This window comes from Bos javanicus, chromosome 15 (genome assembly GCF_032452875.1).
Source record: "Bos javanicus breed banteng chromosome 15, ARS-OSU_banteng_1.0, whole genome shotgun sequence".
Lineage (NCBI taxonomy): Eukaryota > Metazoa > Chordata > Mammalia > Artiodactyla > Bovidae > Bos > Bos javanicus.
Genome location: NC_083882.1, coordinates 55,556,749 through 55,578,938, shown reverse-complemented (window position 1 = coordinate 55,578,938; position 22,190 = coordinate 55,556,749). Strand labels below are relative to the sequence as shown.

Here is a 22,190-nt window from a genome sequence, read left to right as displayed (position 1 = left end):
TTTTCTTGGTATCTGTCTTCAAATATAGTTTATATATTTTGTGTACATGTACCTATTTAAAATGTTCAAATTTTCTTAATTCACAGATGATATGATTTTCATGTAGAAAATCATTAGGAATCCACAAAACAACTACAAGAACTAATAATGTCACAGACATAAGTTCAACAAACATTCAGTTATATTTCTGTATGTGGGTCAATAATTTCACAATTACAATCAAAATCACAACAGGTTTTGTTTGTGTGTGTGTTTCTTTTTGTAGAAATTAAGAAGCTGATACTACTAATTATACAGAAAAACAAAGAATCTAGAAGAGATAAACCAATCTTTAAATCTGCCAGATTTCAAGATTTCCTTTTATATAAAGCTACACAATTAAACAATATGGTACTAGTATAGGATCAAGGATGGGCTTCTCTGGTGGCTCAGACAGTAAAGAATCCGCCTGCAATGCAGGAGATCCCAGTTCAGTTGCTAGATTGGGAAGATCCCCTGGAGAAGGGAACAGTTACCCACTCCAGTATTCTTGGGCTTCCCTGGTGGCTCAGTTGGTAAAGAATCTGCCTGTAGTGCAGAAGGACTGTGTTCAATCCCTGGCTTGGAAAGATACCCTTCTCCAGGGTATCTTCCTACCCACTCCAGTATTCTGGCCTGGAGAATTCCATGGACAGAGGAGCCTGGCAGGCTACAGTCCATGGGGTCCCAAAGAATTGGACACGACTGAGCGATTTCACTATAAGGATCAAAAAATAGATCAATGGAACAGAATAAAGAGTATACAAACAGACCTATACATGTATGGTCAATTGGTTTTGGACAAAGGAACATAGGGAGACTAATAGAAAAGGAAAACTTTGTAAACAAATGGTGCTGGAAACACTGGATAGGGAAAAAATGAATTTCATTCCCAACCTCACAGCAACACACACAAAAAATTAACTCAAGAATATCATAGTAAATATAAAAGCTAGAATCATAAAAACTGTAGAAGAAAACAAAGGAGAAACTCTTGCAACCTTGGGAAAGGCAAAGATTTCTTAGAGAAGACACAAAAGCACTAACCATAAAATTAAAAATGAATAAATTCAGTTCAGTTCAATTCAGTCACTCAGTCGTGTCCGACTCTTTGCGACCCCATGAATTGCAGCACGCCAGGCCTCCCTGTCCATCACCAACTCCCGGAGTTCACCCAGACTCATGTCCATCGAGTCAGTGATGCCATCCAGCCATCTCATCCTCTGTCGTCCCCTTCTCCTCCTGCCCCCAATCCCTCCCAGCATCAGAGTCTTTTCCAATGAGTTAACTCTTCGCATGAGGTGGCCAAAGTACTGGAGTTTCAGCTTTAGCATCATTCCTTCCAAAGAAATCCCAGGGTTGATCTCCTTCAGAATGGACTGGTTGGATCTCCTTGCAGTCCAAGGGACTCTCAGAAGTCTTCTCCAACACCACAGTTCAAAAGCATCAATTCTTTGGGGCTCAGCTTTCTTCACAGTCCAACTCTCACATCCATACATGACCACTGGAAAAACCATAGCCTTGACTAGACGGACCTTTGTTGGCAAAGTAATGTCTCTGCCTTTCAATACGCTATCTAGGTTGGTCATAAATTTTCTTCCAAGGAGTAAGCATCTTTTAATTTCATGGCTGCAGTCACCATCTGCAGTGATTCTGGAGCCCCCAAAAATAAAGTCTGACACTGTTTCCACTGTTTCCCATGAAGTGATGGGACCAGATGACATGATCTTTGTTTTCTGAATGTTGAGTTTTAAGCCAACTTTTTCACTCTCCTCTTTATATACTCCAGGCATAGTACTTTGTCGAATTGATGTTTTGTAAGTATTTTCTCCTAGTCCACAGACTGCTTTTATATTTCTTAATGGCATCTTTAGATGAACAGAGTTTTTTTTTTTTTTCCTTTGGCAATGCCTAATTTATTCATTTAATGAGTTAATGAATGAATAAATCAGGCATTGCCAAAAAAAAAAACAAAACAAACTCTGTTCATCTAAAGATGCCATTAAGAAATATAAAAGCAGTCCGTGGACTAGGAGAAAATACTTACAAAACATCAATTCGACAAAGTACTATGCCTGGAGTATATAAAGAACTCTTACATATTAGTAACAAAGAGTCAACCTAATTAAAAATGGGCAAAAGAGTGGAACACTTCACAAAAGAAGATATAAAAGAGCCCGTGCTCTGCGAGAAGAGAAGCCACCGCAATGAGGAGCCTGTACGTCACAACTAGAGAAAACTCACATGCACCAATGAAGACCCAGCACAACCAAAAATAAATTATGAAAACAGTAAGATATAAGACAATAAGCATAGGAAAATGTGCTCAAAATCTTAGTCATTATGGAAATTAAAATTAAAATTGTAATGCAATACCATTTCATACCTGACAGGATAACTGAAATTAAAATAACACCTAATGCTAGAAGGACATGGGGCAAGTAGGACTTGCCTGCACTGGCGGTAAAACAGCGTCATCGCTTTGGAAAACTGTTTCTTATAAAGTTATACACACATCTAACCTGTGACCCAGTATTTCTACTCCTTACCATCTACTCAAGAAATATAAAAAGATATTCACTAGAAGATATTTATAAGAACGTTCACAGAAAACAACCCAAATGTCCATCAAACAAGAGAATTAATAAGCCAACTGTGGTATACTCATTTAATGAAATTCTACTCAGCGTTAAAAAGGAACACAACACTGATATACACAACGATATGAATGACCCTCAAAACACTAGGTTGAGTGAAAAAACTCAGGAACAAAAAAGTACATACTATATGATTCCATTTAAACAAAGTTCAAGAACAGGTAAAACCAAACCATGATGACAGAAATTAAGAGTGGCTGCTTGCCTGTATCAGGCAGGACTGACTGGGAGAGACCAAGGGAATAAAGCAACTATCTGAAGTGATGGAAATGTTTCGTCTCTTGGTTGAGGTGAGAGGTGCACAGGTACACACAGAATTTAAACTTAAGATCTAAGTATTTCACTCTAAGGAAGTTTTACTTCAGTTTTTTAAATGAATAAAACCGGTGAACTCTCCTAACATGAAAGTTACCCTATATAGGACGATGTTAATTTTTGTGAGGGAGCTGGTAACATCAATACCTCTGCCAACATTATTATTATGACACCTTGCACTAAAAAGAGTCAAGACATTATTTGCACTTTCAGAAACCGCCTGATAGTTAGTGAGGACTTCTCAGGTGATCTAAAAAGGAGCAACTCTTCTGAGATTGCTCATGAGATCAGTTCTTTTGCAACTTCCTCGAGACCCCAAAGGAATCCAATAGAGGAGACTATTCTCCATCCCACTGACTCTTGCTCTGTGTGTGCAGGTGTACACTCTCTTAAGAGCAATACTCTCCTATAAAGGTGACTAAAGAAATATGAAACCAAGGAAAGGCCCTTTGTGATGTGGCCCCAGCCTCATTTTCTGCTGTTCTTCCCTTGCACCCACAACTCTAACAACAATGAATGCCTAGCAACTCTCCAAACACATCATGCCACTTCTTCCTTCTGTACCTTTGAGTGAGCTGTTCTGCCTACAAGTTTCCCTCACTCTTAACAGACAAGTACACCCCTAAATCCACTAAATGGCAGCTCAAGTATACATTCTCCTCCAAAGGCCTTCCCCAACTATCCCAGGCAGGCAGAGGTACTTCTTCCTATGGGGATCCACGACATCATACAGACACTAACACTAACGAAGATGATAGAACCACATTTTATGGCAGCTGTCTATTGCCTTTTCTATTTCTTTACTAGATCCTTCTGAGAAAAAGAAACAAACACGTTTTTTCATTTACATTCCCAGTGCTTAGCACAGAATGTAGCACAAAACATTTTGCTGACTGAATGTCGACTAATGCCTGTATATAAAAGTACAGTCCCCAAATTTTGATTATTTTTATTGATATTGATATACTGATGCTGGGAAAGATTGAAGGCAAAGGAGAAGAGGGCAACAGAGGATGAGATGGTTAGATAGCACCACTGATTCAATGGACATGAATTTGAGCAAACTTCAGGAGACAGTGAAGGACAGGGAAGCCTGGCGTGCTGCAGTCCATGGGATCGCAAAATGTTGGACAGGACTTAGTGACTGAACAACAGTGGATATCAGTGAAAGAGTTAAAAGATTAAAGTGACAGTTTTCTATAACTTCAAAATATATTCAAAATAAAAATCATATAAATTAAAGACCATTCATTCTGGCAAGAAACAAGCAATTTCTACTAAAAATGTTATCAGAATTCTAATTTGATAGGCATTATCAACCCAGAGTAGAAATCAACAAAATAACCTGTTACTTTAAAAGGAGGGAAAATGCTGCCTAAAACTCACTAGTACTATGCAAACAACCTTGTCAAATGGTAAAGACTTTAAAAATAAAAATGATTCATGACCATAATTAATGTATGACTTCAACTATTTGGCTCTCACTGCCCCAGACGCTTTCTGATCTTACCTTAGGGGCTTAAAACACACAGACAGAGTCACATTTCCTCCAATCTTCAGTGTTATCCAAACAGACTTTCAGAGCCCCTGCTACATCAAGACGGAGCTAATAACATCCCCCCTTTCAAACTCAACAGAAGAATAAAAGTTTGACATGTTTTAGGCTTTCAAACATAATATGGGACATCCTGATTCCCCTGGGGGTGAAGAGCTGAAGACCTGACAAGAAAAGAAACAACTGCTTTACCTCCAAACCAACTGCTTTAGCCAGTTTCAAAGGAATGTCTCTTGATTTTGTGAACTGTAAAATGGTACTATATAGAAATATAAACCATCCAGTCATCTGGGTGATTAGTCAATACCAACATGAAGACTATCAAGCAGAGATAAAACTCATCACCACCGGTGCAGGGAGGAGGGGATCAAGTAGCTGCTTGACAGGTATTCTGGCTAGAGCAAATAGATACATGTTATCTCAATATGTTTTGAGATATTAGCAAAATTGAAAGTGTGCTAAAAATAATGTTTTGCAGCTAGATTTTGCTGTGAAAGTAAAGATACACAGAATAAAAGGTATTATGTCAAATAAATACTGAGCTCATACCTAGCAGATATTAACAATAATCTCAGCAAAGGAGAAGTGGGAAACAGTTTTTGTTTACTGCATTCAATTTTAAGATGTTGAGTGACAAATTAGAGCAACTAGAAAGTCAGTGAAGTATAGCTCCCTATGGCTTGCAGGGAGAGATGAAAAGGTAAAGACTACATGGGAAAAACAGGATTCTATTCAGAGAAATAGATATTTTATCAATAATGATTTTGTATTCCATATGAAGGAGCTTAGATTTTTATTTGTAAGGTATTAAGAAACTACTAAAAAGTTGTAAGCCAAGAAAGACTTAATTACATTTGTACTTTAGAAAGATCTTACCTTCTGTAACTAGGTTACTGGGATACAGAGAAACAGACTATAAACAGGAAGGCTAGTGTGAGGTTACTTTAATAGTCCTACCAAAAGTTCAGGCACTGTCCTAAACTAAAACAGGAACAGAAAGGATGTAGATGTGAAAAGTTAGAGAGAGATACAAAAAACGATGCCTGAAAACAAATTACCAACATGGAGAATGAAAGAGAGAAACTATCACCACAGATCCTATGGACATTTAAAAGGAATTAAAGGAAATTATGGACAATATGCCAATAAATTTAACAATTTAGATGAAATAGTTGTTTAAAAACCAAAAGTTTCCAAACCAAACTAATGAAACAGAAAACCTGAATAGCTGCTATCAGTTTAAAAAGCTAAATTTATCATTAAAAACCATCTCACATAGAAAACTACATTCCGATGACTTCACTGATGAAATACTAGCCTTAATAAAAATCTTTCAAAGAAGAAGGAATGCTTCTGGATTTGTTTTAACAGGCCAGGATAACCTTGATACCAAAACATTACAAGAAAATTACAGACAATACAAAAATCATTAATAAAATTAGCAAATCAAATCTAGAAGTATATGAAAAAGATAATACATCTTGATCAAGTGGATTTATCTGAGGAATACAAGGTTGACTTGGTTGACTTAACATGTGAAAATCAATTATGACAGAATGAAAGACAAAAAGAAACCAATCATTATCTCAAAAGATGCTGCCCAAAGAGCATCTGATAAAATTCAATACCTAATGATTTAAAACAAAAAAACTCAACAAACTAAGGAAAAAGGAGAGCTTCCTCAATCTGATAAAGGGTTAATACAAAAAGTCTGCAGGTAATACCTGATTGAGTTCAGAAACAAGAAAAGATGTCTATTTTCATCCTCTATTCAACACTGTACTCGACTCAAGCTGTTGTAATAAGCCAATATTAAAAAGTCATAAACAAAGGAAAGGAAGAAGCAAAAATATCTACTCACAGATGCTATATGATTGTGTACGTAGAAAAAAATTTTAATCTACAATCAAACTAATAATAAACTTAGCAAGACTAAGACTAATCGACTTCCCTGGTGGTCCAGTGGTTGAGAATCCAACTTGAATGCAGGGGATGCAGGTTTGATCCTTGGTTTGGGAACTAAGATCACACATGCTATGGAGCAACTAAGCCTGTTCACTGCAACTGCTGAGCCCAGGGGCCACAAGTAGAGTGTCCACGGGCCACAACGAAAGACCCCACTTGGCGCAACGAACACCTCACAGGAAGCAATGAAGATCTCACGTGGGCAACAATAATGCAATAAAGCCAAATACATTTTTTAAAAAATAAGCAAGATCGCAAGATTCCAGGTTAATACACACAAATTTACTGGTTCAGTTCAGTCGCTCAGTTGTGTCCAACTCTATTTTTACATAATTTCAACAAATAACTAGGAACAAACCTAATAAAAGATGTGACAAATCTGTACACTGAAAACTGGAAAATACTGCTGAGAGAAATTAAAAAACACCTAAACAAATACATCCAAGTACTGTTTCAAGGATTGGAGGTTAAGAAGTCAAGGCTCCTGCATTGGCAGGCAGGTTCTTTACCACTGTGCCACTTGGGAAGTGCAGAGAACAGTATGGAGATTTCTTAAAAAAATAAAGTTGTCATATGATCCACCAATCCCACTCCTGGGCATATAACCGAAGAAAACTCTAATTCAAAAAGATACATGCACCCCAGTGTTTTCAGCAGCACTATTTCACAGTCAAGACATGGAACAACCTAAATATCCATCAGCAGATGAATGGATTAAGAAGACGTAATACATATATACAGTGGAATATTACTCAGCCATTAAAAAGAATGAATGCCATTTGCAGAAAAATGGATGGACCTAGAGATTATCATACTAAGTGAACTCAGAAAGACAAAGATAAATATCATATGCTATCACTTACATGTGTAATCTAAAAAGAATGATACACATGAACGTATTTACGAAGCAGAAAGAGTCTCGCAGACACAGGAACCAATTTATGGGCTACCAAAGGGAAAATGGGATAGGAGGGACAAATTTGGAATTTGAGATTGACAGATACACACTCTATATATAAAATAAACAATAACAACCTATTCTATACACAGGGTAAATAACTCAAATGTCCATCAACAAGATAATGCATAAGCAAACTGGTTTTTCACAGAAAAACCACTCACAGAGATAAAAAGGAACAAATGATTGACCTAGTTGTCTGACGAGGTTGTCTAACGAGGCCTTAAATAGTTGAGGAAAGAAGAGAAGCTGAAGGCAAAGGAGAAAAGGAAACTTATGCTGATTTGAACGCAGAGTTCCAAAGAACAGCAAAGAGATAAGAAAGTCTTCCTCAGCGATCAGTGCAAAGAAATAAAGGAAAACAATAGAATGGGAAAGACTAGAGATCTCTTCAAGAAAATCAGATACCAAGGGAACATTTCATGCAAAGATGAGCACAATAAAGGACAGAAATGGTATGGACCTAACAGAAGCAGAAGATATTAAGAAGAGATGGCAAGAATACACAGAACTATACAAAAAAGATCTTCATGACTCAAATAATCATGATGGTGTGATCACTCACCTAGAGCCAGACATCCTGGAACGTGACATCAAGTGGGCCTTAGGAAGCATCACTACGAACAAAGCTAGTGAAGGTGATGGCATTCCAGCTGAGCTATTTCAAATCCTAAAAGAGGATGCTGTGAAAGTGCTGCACTGAATATGCCAGCAAATATGAAAAAATCAGCAGTGGCCAAAGGACAAGAAAAGATTAGATTTCATTCCAATCCCAAAGAAAGGCAATGCCAAAGAAAGTTCAAACTACCGCACATTGCACTCATCTCACACACTAGTAATGCTCAAAATTCTGCAAGACAGGCTTCAGCAATACATGAACCGTGAACTTCCAGATGTTCAAGCTGGATTTAGAAAAGGCAGAGGAACCAGAGATCAAATTGCCAACATCTACTGCATCACTGAAAAAGCAAGAGAGTTCCAGAAAAACATCTACTTCTGCTTTACTGACTAAGCCAAAGCCTTTGACTATGTGAATCACAACTGTGGAAAATTCTTAAAGAGAAGGGAATATCAGATCACCTTACCTGCTTCCTGAGAAATCTGTATTCAGGTCAAGAAGCAACAGTTAGAATTGGACATGGAACAATGGACTGGTTCCAAATCAGGAAAGGAGTATATCAAGGATATATACTGTCACTCTGCTTATTTAACTTATATGCAGAGTACATCATGTGAAATGCTGGACTGGATGAAGCACAAGCTGGAATCAAGATTGCCAGGAGAAAGATCAATAACCTCAGATATGCAGATGACACCACCCTTATGGCAGAAAGTGAAGAGGAACTCAAAAGCCTCTTGATGAAAGTGAAAGTGGAGAGTTAAAAAGTTGGCTTAAAACTCAACATTCAGGAAACCGAGATCATGGCATCCAGTCCCATCACTTTATGGCAAATAGATGGGGAAACAATGGAAACAGTGAGAGACTTTATTTTTGGGGCTCCAAAATCACTGCAGACGCTTCAGCCATGAAGTTAAAAGATGCTTGCTCCTTGGAATAAAAGTTATGACCAACCTAGACAGAATATTCAAAAGCAGAGACATTACTTTACCAACAAAGGTCCATCTAGTCAAGGCTATGGTTTTTCGTGTAGTCATGTATGGATGTGAGAGTTGAACCATAAAGAAAGCTGAGTGCTGAAGATTATTGATGCTTTTGAACTGTGGTGTTGGAGAAGACTCTTGAGAGTCCCTTGGACTGCAAGGAAATCCAAACAGTCCATTCTAAAGGAAATCAGTCCTGAATACGCATTGGAAAGACTGATGTTGAAGCTGAAACTCCAATACTTTGGTCACCTGATGTGAAGAAGCAACTATTGGAAAAGACCCTGATGCTGGGAAAGATTGAAGGCGGAAGGAGAAGGGGATGACAGAGGATGAGATGGCTGGATGGCATCACCGACTCAATGGACATGATTGTGAGTGAACTATGGGAGTTGGTGATGGACAGGGAAGCCTGGCATGCTGAAGTCCACGGGGTCACAAAGAGTTGGACTGAGTGACTGAAATGAGAACTGATCTATACAACAATATGGATAAATTGCAAAAGTATGCTGAACAAAAGTATACCATATGGTTCCATTTATAAGAAGTTCAAGAACAGGAAAAGCTAATAAATGAGGAGGCAATAAGAGCAGTGACTCAGCCAGGGTTTGGGGCAAAGGTATAAGAATGACTGGCAAAGTGATATGAGGGAACTTTCCTGGAGAATGAAAAATATTCTATATCTTCACTGAATGATGACAATGCGGGTGTGTATATGTATCAAACTCATCACACTGTACATTTACATTCTCTTTATTTTATATAAATTATACTGCAAAAGAAAAAGAAGAAAACGATCAATGATGTATGGCTTGCGGAACCAGGAAAAGGGTGGTAGTATTTATTGAAAGGGAGGATGGGGGATGAGCAATTTGAGAGTAAAGTTCTACTTTCAGTTTGAGGCGCCTGCGTAACATCTGAGAAGAGGTGTTGAATATGGGTTGAATGTAAGGATCTGGAGCTTAGGAGACAGATCTTGGCTGGAGATAAAAATATGGCAATCATTAACACACAGATGGTTATTAATGCTATGAAAGTAATGACATCATTCTGTAAGACTGTGAGAATGAGAGAGAACAGAGCCTAGAACAGAATTCCGAGGAACATCAATTTTTAAGGGATTAGAAATAAAGAAATAGAAGCTGCAAAAAATTCTGGCCCACAATTCCAGAGCAGAAGGACAGCTGGGAGAGTTGGTGTTACAGCAGTCAAAGTAACAGACTGTCTCCAGGAGGCAATAATCACTGTCATAAAGTCAAGTAACCTGAGACCTAGACAGTATCTACAGATTTAGCAACAAGAACTTGATTAAAGCCATTTCAAATCTGTTCACCTCGCTCTATGCCTACTGCCCTCATCATCTTCTACCTAATGAATAGATTCCTAAATGGTTCTAAAATTCAACTCTTGCTCTTTTCAATTCCAATCTCAACTTGGTACCAAAAGTAACCCTGCTCATCATTTGATCAGTACTAATTGTTGCTTAGGGGCTTCCCAGGTGGCACAGTGGTGAAGAAGCCACCTGTCAATGCAGGAGATACAAGAGACATGGCCCTGATCCCTGGGTCAGGAAGATCCCCTGGAATAGGAAATGGTAAAACACTCCAGTATTCCTGCCTAGAAAATTTCATGGGCAGAAGGAGCCTGGTGGGCTACAGTCTACGGGGATGCAAAGAGTGGACACAAATGAGCAACTGAACACACACACACACACACACACACACACACACACACAAACTGTAGTTTATCTGCCCAGCCTGTAGAATGTCTGCCTCACAGAGCTATATCCACAGTCTGATATCACCACATCACTATGCATCTTGTAACATGTTGACAATCTTTCTAGATCAGGAAACAGAATATAAAGACTAAAGACTGTCCCAACCAGCAAAACAGTCCAATACTCCAGGTTTCTCTTCTCACAGGCTAAGAGAGATAGTAACAAAGTTCTCTGTTTATTGCAATTACAGAAGCTCTAATGCTGCTGCTACTGCTGCTAAGTCACTTCAGTTGTGTCCGACTCTGTGCGACCCCATAGAGGGCAGCCCACCCAGCTCCCCCGTCCCCAGGATTCTCCAGGCAAAAACACCAGAGTGGGTTGCCATTTCCTTTTCCAGTGCATGAAAGTGAAAAGTGAAAGTGAAGTCGCTCAGTTGTGTCCAACTCTTAGCGACCCCATGGACTACAGCCCACCAGGCTCCCCCGTCCATGGGATTTTCCAGGCAAGAGTATTGGAGTGGGGTGCCATTGCCTTCTCCGACAGAAGCTCTAATACATGTCTGTAATTAAACTCCCTTGGAGACAACTATAGAAACATTACAATCTATAACAAAAACTTGCAGTTTAAAAGATTCAGTTCAGTTCAGTCCAGTCGCTCAGTCGTGTCCAACTCTTTGCGACCCCATGAATCGCAGCACGCCAGGCCTCCCTGTCCATCACCAACTCCTGGAGTTCACTCAGACTCACGTCCATTGAGTCGGTGATGCCATCCAGCCATCTCATCTTCTGTCGTCCCCTTCTCCTCCTGCCCCCAATCCCTCCCAGCATCAGAGTCTAGTGCTGTATAATACAGCTAGGCTTAACCACTTTACCTTTCTTCATCTCTGATAGACATGAAATGTTTTACTCCAGGATCTAAATTATAGCTAATTTTAACAGTTATGGCTTGATTGTCATATATATATAACATATAATATAATATATATATAATAATATATATTATAGTTATATATATATATAACTATATATAGTTCCTTTATGTATACATCTAAAGGTAATGAACATATATGAACTTCTAGTTATGTTTATATTACCTTCCATCAATGATAAGAGGATTTTTTTGAAGGATTTTGACTTAAAAGGCTATGACTATAATTTTTTCCAGAGTAAATTTTCAACATTTTTTTTTAGAATTCTAGTCAAATAAATCTGGATACAACTGTCATGAATCACCACAATGCTCCAAACTTCTAACCTAAAAAAAAACCACAAAATTAAACATAGTATTGTCTTAAGCTACCAAATTTATTGTAATTTATTACCCATCAATAGAAAATCGGTACTCTCTTCCAACCAAATCTTGTCTACCTAGCTTTCAAGGTCAGCTCAAATGTCATTTCTTCATTATTTCATTTACAGAGCACATTATCACATTAGTCAAGATAATACCTGTACTTTATACATCTTTAGCCTAATCCTTTGTCTGATAAGACTCAACCCATATTTTAATTTATTCATTCATCCTCTCTTCACACTGAGCACCTTCCATGTTGCTAACACTGAGTCTGGTGTTGAGATTTAAGTCACTGGAGTCTGTCAGTTCAGAAACAGACTATTTATTCACATATTCTGGAGAAGGCAATGGCACCCCACTCCAGTACTCCTTTGCCTGGAGAGTCCCATGGACGGAGGAGCCTGGCAGGCTTCAGTCCATGGGGTCGCTAAGAGTTGGACACGACTGAGCAACTTTGCTTTCACTTTTCACTTTTGTGCACTGGAGAAGGAAATAGCAACCCACTTCAGTGTTCTTGCCTGGAGAATCCCAGGGACGGGGGAGCCTGGTGGGCTGCCATCTGTGGGGTTGCACAGAGCTGGACACGACTGAAGTGACTTAGCAGCAGCAGCAATATTCACATGTTCAGTCAACAAACACTTAGGTGCCTAAATGTGAGCCCATGCCCTGTGTCAGGTAATGGAAGTACGCAGATCAGAGATACACCTTATATTCATAATGCACAAACTCTGGAGAAATGGGTATGTAAAAAATTATAATAGTGTGGTACTATGGTAGAGATATGTACAGAGTGACAGCTGAGCAAAAAGGAGAGGCATCTGTTTTAGGGCTTGTGTCGAGTAGAAGTAAAGGTCTCAGTTCAGTCGCTCAGTCGTGTCTGACTCTTTGTGACCCCAAGAACCACAGCATGCCAGGCCTCCCTGTCCATCACCAACTCCCGGTCCACCCAAACCCATGCCCATTGAGTCGGTGATGCCATCCAACCATCTCATCCTCTGTCGTCCCCTTCTCCTCCTGCCCTCAATCTTTCCTAGCATCAGGGTCTTTTCAAATGAGTCAACTCTTCGCACCAGGTGGCCAAAGTATTGGAGTTTCAGCTTTAACATCAGTCCTTCCAATGAACACCCAGGACTGATCTCCTTTGGATGGACTGGTTGGATCTCCTTGCAGTCCAAGGGACTCTCAAGAGTCTTCTCCAACACCACAGTTCTTCTTTTAAGAAGAAGTAAAAACTACTCTGATACTAAAAATAGGAGTAGAATTAGCTAGGTGGAAAAAAAGAAAGATATTCCAGATAAAAAGAAAAGCAAATACAAAAACAGAAAAAAAGGCTGCATAACATTTTCAACAACTGCAGGTACCTTTAGCAAGGCTAGAGCACAGGGCTGTATGGGAGAGGATGGCAAGAGACGAGGGTTTAAAGGTAGACAGAGGTTAGATTATGAAGGCTTGGCAGATCAGGCTAAGGAGTTTTATTCCCAAGCCACGGGATAAAGTTTAAAGTGGGAGACCTGATCAAATAGATGTTTTAAACTTAAGACTACTTTGGGCTGGGAAGTCCCCGGTGGTCCAGTGGTTATGACTCTGTGCTCCCACTGCCCTGGGAAACTAAGATTCCACAAACCAAGCAGTGGGGGAGGGGGAGGCGGGGGAAACCACTTGGGCTGCAGTGTGAGAAGACCCGGGTACTGCCTAGTACAAAACGACGCGGAAATTCCTTTCTAGAAGAGGAAGAATTCAGGGAGAAGCCCAGAAATAGATACTATTTGATAAGGCTACCCCTCATCTCAGCTGCTGTCCTCCTTAATAACCCTGGGAGCATGGCTCTATCTACAATTCATATTATGCTGTGATCATCTGTTTACCGCCTTTCTCCAGCACTGGATTCCACACTCCTGGAAAACCTAGACCCACACCTTACTAGTGTCTGTGCTCTTGAGCTTCCCCGCCGTGCTGACACAGACCGCCACTGTGCAGCTTCCCCTCCATCCCTCAGGAGTAGGGAGGCGCCTATCTCACCCTTTCTCTTAAACTTTCAAAGCACAGCAAATGATATATAACAGATGGCTATTTGAAGATTTCTTATGGTTCTGTTTTCCTCGGATTCTATGAAATATTCGTTGACTGATATTTACTCATGTTTTCTTATAAGTGTATCAATCATAAATTCCTGAAGAACTGCCTTGAGAACTTTTATTATTATTATTATTATTATTATTATTGCACTCCGCAGTTTGTGGGATCTTTGTCCCAGATCAGAGCTAGAACCCACGTCCCCTACAGTAGAATTGTGAAGTCTTAACTACTGGACCTTCAGAGAAATCCTGAAAACATTTATTTAAAGTTTACAAATCATGTAAGATTAGAGTACAAATTTCTGATTTCAAAAGCCCTCTAACAGAGTGATTTCTCTAAAGGAACATAGCAATTCAGATGTGTCTGCCTGAAACAAAGCAGAGAAGATCTAGCACTTCTCATTCTAGACACTATAATATGTGTCTAGTAAGAGAGCCTGACTTTTTCCAGCAATCACATTCCATTGATCATTAACACTGACTTGACTGCTGATTAAAGGTTCAATGTCTTTTTCACTCAGACTGTGTCCATATGTCAAGTCTTCCTCTTCTTGTACAATTTGTTTGGGAACTTAATTTATCGCAATTAAATTCCAACTTGAAATTAAAGCTGGGCTGAATATAATCTACCTTCCATTCCCCAGAGATCATTTTATATACTGATTCTGTTATACAAAATAATCACCATCTCTACAGGTGCCACATTATCACTGTATTAGCTAACTTTTTTCATTCTGCATAAGTTTCTATCAGATCAGATCAGATCAGTCGCTCAGTCGTGTCCTACTCTTTGCGACCCCATGAATCGCAGCATGCCAGGCCTCCCTGTCCATCACCAACTCCCGGAGTTCACTCAGACTCACGTCCATCGAGTCAGTGATGCCATCCAGCCATCTCATCCTCCGTCGTCCCCTTCTCCTCCTGCCCCCAATCCCTCCCAGCATCTTAGTTTAAATGCTCAGATCATGATGTCCTAAAGGGCAGAACTATGTCTCTGTTGTTTGCCATTATACCCCCAGCATATTGCAATTTCCAACCTGTTCAGTTGCTCAGTCGAGTATGACTCTTTGCAGCCCCAGGGACTGCAGCACGCCAGGCTTCCCTGTCTATCACCAACTCCTGGAGCTTGCTGAAACTCATGTCCATCAAAGGAGTCAGTGATGCCATCCAACCACCTTATACCCTTCTGTCATACCCTTCTCTTCTTGCCTCCAATCTTTCCCAGCATCAGGTTCTTTTCCAATGAGTCAGTTCTTTGCATCAGGTGGCCAAAATACTGGAGCTTCAGCTTTAGCATCAGTCCTTCCAATGAACATTCAAGACTGATTTCCTTTAGGATGGACTGGTTGGATCTCCATGCCATCCAAGGGACACTCAAGAGTCTTCTCCAACACCACAGCTCAAAAGCGTCAATTCTTCAGCACTCAGCTTTCTTTATAGTCCAATTCTCACATTCACACAGGACTACTGGAAAAGCCACAGCTTTGACTAGATGGGCCTTTGTCGGCAAAGTAATGTCCCTGCTTTTTAAAATGCTGACTAGGTTGGTCATAGCTTTCTTCCAAGGAGCAAGCATCTTTTAATTTCATGGCTGCAGTCACCACCTGCAGTGATTTTGGAGCCCCCAAAATAAAGTCTCACTCTTTGCATTGTTTCCCCATCTATTTGCCATGAAGTGATGTGAATGGATGCCATAATTTTCATTTTTTGAAAGCTGAGTTTTAAGCCAGCTTTTTCACTCTTATCAAGAGGCTCTTTAGTTCCTCTTTGCTTTCTGCCGTAAGGGTAGTTATCATCTGCATATCTGATGTTATTGATATTTCTCCCTGCAATCCTAATTCCAGCTTGTGCTTCCTCCAGTCGGCATTTTGTGTGATATACTCTGCATGTAAGTTAATAAGCAAGGTGACTACATACAGCCTTGATGTACTCCTTTCCCAATTTGGAGCCAGTCTGTTGTTCCAGGTCCGGTTCTAACTGTTGTTTCTTGACCTGCATACAGATTTCTCAGGAGGCAAATAAGGTAGTCTGGTATTCCCAACTCTTTAAGAATTTTCCACAGTTAGTTGTGGTCCACACAGTCAAAGGCTTTGGCATAGTTAATTAAGCAGAAGTAGATGTTTTTCTGGAATTCTCTTGTTTTTTTCTATGACTCAACGGATGTTGGCAATTTGATCTCTGGTTTCTCTGCCTTTTCTAAATCCAGCTTGAACATCTGGAAGTTCTCAGTTCACGTACTGTTGATGCCTAGCTTGCAGAATTTTGAGCATTACTTTGCTAGCACATGAGATGAGTGCAACTGTGCAGTAGTTTGAACACTCTTTGGCACTTCTTTTCTTTGGGACTGGAATGAAAACTGACCTTTTCCAGTCCTGTGGCCACTGCTGAGTTTTCCAAATTTGCTGCATATTGAGTGCAGCACTTTCACAGCATCATCTTTTAGGATTTGAAATAGTTCAGCTGGAATTCCATCACCTCTACTAGCTTTGTAGTGATGCTTCCTAAAGCCCACTTCACTTCACATTTCAGGATGTTTGGCTCTAGGTGAGTGATCACACCATCATGGTTATGTTTTCTGCATGGTTCTTCCGTGTATTCTTGGCACCTCTTCTTAGTATCATCTGTTTCTGTTAGGTCCATACCATTTCTGTCCTTTATTGAGCCCATCTTTGCATGAAATATTCCCTGCTACTGCTGCTGCTATGACTTCAGTCGTGTCTGACTCTGTGCGACCCCATAGACGGCAGCCCACCAGGCTCCCCCGTCCCTGGGACTCTCCAGGCAAGAACACTGGAGTGGGTTGCCATTTCCTTCTCCAATGCATGAAAGTGAAAAGTGAAAGGGAAGTCACTCAGTCATGTCCGACTCTTCACAAACCCATGGACTGCAGCCTACCAGGCTCCTCAGTCCATGGGATTTTCCAGGCAAGAGTACTGGAGCGGGGTGCCATTGCCTTCTCCTAGGTATCTCTAATTTTCTTGAAGAGATCTCTAGTCTTTCCCATTCTATTGGTGGATCATATGTTTTCCTCTATTTATTTGCATTGATCACTTAGAAAGGCTTTCTCATCTCTCATTGCTATTCTTTGGAACTCTGTATTCAGATGGATATACCTTTCCTTTTCTCCTGTGCCTTTCACTTCTTTTCTCAGCTCTTTGTAAGGACTCCTCAGACAATCACTTGACGTTTTTGCGTTTCTTTCTCTTGGGGATGGTTTTGATCACTGCCTCCTGTACAACGTCACGAACCTCCATCCATAGTTCTATTACAAAAGTCAGAGTTAAATTGAAGAAAGTAGGGAAAACCACTAGACCATTCAGGTATTATCTAAATCAAATCCCTTATGATTATACAGTGGAAGTGACAAATAGATTCAAGGGATTAGATCTGATAGACAGAGTGCCTGAAGAACTGTGGACAGAGGTTTGTTTCCAACCTGTAGTACTCAATAAATACACAGTGAGTAAATAGCTGAATGAATGAACATGTTGAACAAGACTAGATAAAAACAGAGGGCTTCCCTGATGACTCAGACTGTAAAAAATCCACCAGCAACATGGGAGAGCTGTGTTTGATCCCTGGTTGAGCAGATCCCCAAGAGGAAGGCATGGGAACCCACGCCAGTATTCTTGCCTGGAGAATCCCCACGGACAGAGGAGCTTGGCTAGAGTCTGTGGGGTGGCAAAGAGTCGGACACAACTGTGAGACTAAGCACAGTGCAGATTAAAACAGAGCCCTACACTATGCCATTAGAAATTTCCCTCTAGGTTGATAAGTCATTAAGCAGTTACAAATCTTCCTATCTTTACTATCATCTAGCTTATCCTTCTTATTTCTCCCTGAGTTTTTAATACATAGCTTGCCAAAGACACTACTAGAGTTATTATCTGGATCTACAAATCTACTTACCCTTTCAAACTGGACACATTAGTCTGAGTTAACTTTCTGGGGAAAGGCTCATTAAAGGGAAGGGATTTAAGCTTCAATCTGAAGGAAGGGTAGGTATGAATTTGACAACTGTATGTAAGAGAACAGTCATTTAGGATATTGGGAATAGCTTTTCAAAGTCATTAAGGGAGCAGAGAGCACTGCATGTGAAAAACAGGAATAGGTAGTGTGCTAAAGCAAAGGGCACATGAAGGCAACATTACTGAATCTGGGAAGGTTGATCAGAGCCAAACTGCTGTGGACTTTGAACACCTGAGAAATCTTCTGTATCTTCATAGCACCTACAGCAGTTTTGGACACATGGGAATCACTAAAATACTTGTTGATGGGTTTACTAAATATGATAGCTTCCCTAAAGACCAGAGGTCTATAAGCTTGCTTCTACATTCCTCCGTCTAGACTGTGCATATAGTTGAGAAGAATACACACAGTCTCCTTGTAATGGCATTAAATAAGACAGAACACTACTGCTACTTATGAAATCAACATACCCTCATGGAAAAGTAAATGGCAGCATCGTGGGTGGGAAAGTCCTATTGAAAGACAGTAGGTGGTGTGAAAGCATGTGATAATGACTGTGTCAGGTCTAACCAAGATGTGTCCTCAAAAACTAACAAGCAGCACTAATGAAGTCAAAGTTATAGAACAATAATCAACTCTGTGAATTTCCAATTTACATCTCGAAAACTCACTTCAGGCAAGAACAACCAGAGTTGGCCTAAAAGCAGGCTAAATCATTCCCAGATTTTTTTCATAATACCATCCATGTGCTAAAATGTAAGTTTAATTTAAAATATATTCATTGTACAATACACATATTTGAAGAAGTACATACAAAAGCACTTCAAAATTAGAAACAAGAAAGAGGGCAAACTAGGATGCAGGCAAGGCTTTAAAACTTAAAAGTGATACTATATATGACTTCATGCCAGTAAACTAAAAAAGAAGTAAATGGTTTTCTAGAAAACTATTAATTACCAAGTTGTCACAACAAGAGATTAAAAATCTGGATAGATTAATAACCATGAAGAAATCAGAAAGGTAACCAAAGAGTAATACCTTGTGGAGGCAGAGAGACCATGGGCCCTAATGGTTCTATATGTGAGAACTACCACCTAAATCTAAATTACATAAATTGCCTCACATCATGAGAAAATACAGAGCTTCTCTATTCACTTTAGGCTAGTTTAACCTTTACCAGTTTTGATTTGAACAGGAACAGCACACATAAAAATAAAACTGTCTGCCTCAATTATAAAAAACTGTAAAGAATAAAATATTAGTGTCAATAAATACATCATAAGCAACTAAAATTTATCCCAGGATAATACAGATGCTTTAACATCCTTAAGGCTGGGTAATTCATTACATTAATAGAACAAAGGAAAACAAGAAACACTAAACTTGTTCCTGAGAAAAATCCTTAGTTATACTAGACATAGAAACTTTCTTATTTGATAAAAGGAATTATCAGAAAACTCCAACTTATAATCAATGGTGAAATGTCAGAATATCAAGGAAGCCCTCTGTGGCAAACTGAATTTTCCATATATGACCACAATAATATCTCCCATCCTGCAATGGAGTCTTCATATTTCCCCACCAAGAGGTAGAATCTATTTCTCTGCTCCTTGAATCTGGGCAGGCTCTGTGACTGCTTTAACAAACAGAATATGGCAGGAATGACCCTGAGCTACCGCTACCTTTAGGCATAACCCTTAATTTCTACTTCCCCTCTCTAAACACTCACTCTGGGACAAACCAAATTCCATGTAAGAAATCTGACTACCCTGAGAATGCCGTATGTGAGGAAGCTGCACATGCACAGAAGTACTTGGAGGAAAAGAGAGATGGTTGGCCAGTCTCCACTGTTCCAGCCATCCCAGCTGAGACACCAAATATGTCAGTGAAGAAGCATCCATTACATCCAGCCCAGATGAATCTTCAGACGACCCCAGCCACAGCTGCCATCTCATTACAACTTCTTGAAAGGTCTCCAGGGAAAACAACCAAGCTAAGCTTAAAGGCATCCCACAGAACTGTAAGGATCTGAGGATAATAAATTGTTGTTTTCAACTGTTAAGTTTGGGAATGTCTTGCTATGTGATAACAGAATACTCACTGTGGAGGGCTTAGCCAATGTAATAAGGTACAAAAAGCAAGACGAATACACTTAGAAAATAAGAGACAAAACTGTCACCATTTACAAAGGATATTATAACTTACATAATACACCCTACAGAGTCAAGACAAACTATTAGTATCAAAGACTTCAGTAAAGTAACTGGATGCAAAATCAGCATGCATAATCCAGAATGTTTTTAATTTAAACAGCTTCTCCATTAACTTTGTGTGATATGCTGAATAGACCAATTATCTCAATTGGTGGAATCACTGTACCAGTGCAGTATTAAATATAACTGCCTTACCACAATTGTACTGTTTGGCTTTGCTTTTGGCTTATGGACATAGATTGTATCTTTAATGCTGGTCAACCTGCTTATAAATTTAAATGCCTGAATGCACGAAAGATGGACCAAGAAGAATGTATTTGAAGTAGTATATATTCATTCCAAAAATACTGTCTAAATCTCATCAATCTCAGGCTTCATTAAAAATAAGCCACTGCCTCGAGACAGCCTATGCCACCAAATTAACATTTCTGAGTGTGAATTTCACTATCCTGCACTCTATATACAAGATGTCCCTTCCATTCCAGGAGACTCTTCCTGCTATATAAACATCCCTTCATCCTTATTACATGCTCTTATACCACTCTATAGACCCTCAAAATTCTTCCAGTCCAAGAGCTTTCTTTATTTCTTTCCTGAAGACTTCAGGGATATCACATTGGCTTCTCCTTTTTCTAAATCTATACTGTATTATGAATAAAACTGTAATATTGTTTGCTATGAAAAATTTATAATGACTCACTCATGAGTGTATAGGTTAGGCATGATGACTCCTGTCAGTTATATTAGGTTATCATAAAGCAATCATTGCTGCTGCTTCTTTATCAATGCATGGATCATTTAACCTGCAAATAAATATGAATTTTTTTTCACATTACCTTTTCATTTTTCATGTCCAGCTTTAGTAATACGTGTAACATCTACACTGTTTTGCAGCATGTAAAACAACACTGATGCAGATACTGGCAGATGATTCATCTTGAAAACAGACAATGTAAACTTACAGTATTGATATATACAATACAGAGTTGTAAATTTATTATCTTTTCCATATTATTTTCTTAAGGATGCTTTTCTGTAGCTTACTTTACTGTAAGAATACAGAATATAATACATATAACATCCTAAATATGTGTTAATTGACTGTTATCTTACTGGTAAGGCTTCCCAGCCAACATTAGGTTACCAGTAGTTAAGTTTTGGGGAAACCAAAAGTTATAGGCGAGTTCTCAACTGCATGAGGTTAGCATCCCTAACCCCTGCACTGTATAAGGGTCAACTGTAACTAGGAAATCTCACTGTCAACTAAGGTCATCTGTATGGTCAAAGGACCATGATAATGTTAGTATTCAGAGTTATTTTAGAGGTCTTTTAATTCAGTGCTCTCATTTTAAATATGTAAATGGAACCCCAGTTCACTAAAGACATTTGCCAAAATCGCAAAATCACATCAGTCAGAAACCAGGAACTGAAGTTCAAATTCCTAACTTCCAATTCACTTTTCCACTCTGTACCACACTGCCTTGTTATCCTCTTTGTCACATCTGCATGCTATATTTATACTTACACAAATGGTCTCATTACTAGTATTAGAAAGTAAAAATCCAAAATGTTTTCCTGCAATCCTCTATTGCTAATACATAAGATTAACTTTGCTCATTTGGGTTTTTAGTACAGTATTTCAGAATCAGCTTAAAAAATTTCTCCATTTGGCCTACTATCTGAAGAAAATGAGCAAATACAGAATTCCTCATAAATTGGCAGTTTTGTTGCAGCTTTAACTGGACACAAATCAAAATTACTGCCGTGTCTCCAAAGACATGCTCCAACTAGCACGCTACTATTTAAAACTCTGGAAGTCTGTTCCAAAAAAGGAAACCAATACAAGTCTC

The 22,190-nt window shown here is 39.2% G+C and overlaps 1 protein-coding gene and 1 long non-coding RNA gene across 6 annotated transcripts in view; both read right to left on the bottom strand.

Annotated features, from left to right (window-relative positions):
• The window catches only part of UVRAG (UV radiation resistance associated), a 335,117-nt gene that overhangs the window by 186,583 nt on the left and 126,344 nt on the right, over positions 1-22,190 (bottom strand). The gene's annotated exons all lie outside the window — the stretch shown is intronic.
• On the bottom strand, positions 245-21,114 carry LOC133226875 (uncharacterized). The gene is made up of 2 exons (XR_009729648.1): positions 6,662-21,114; positions 245-6,551 (listed from the first exon to the last, which is right to left on the bottom strand). It is a non-coding gene; the product is annotated as an uncharacterized LOC133226875 (long non-coding RNA).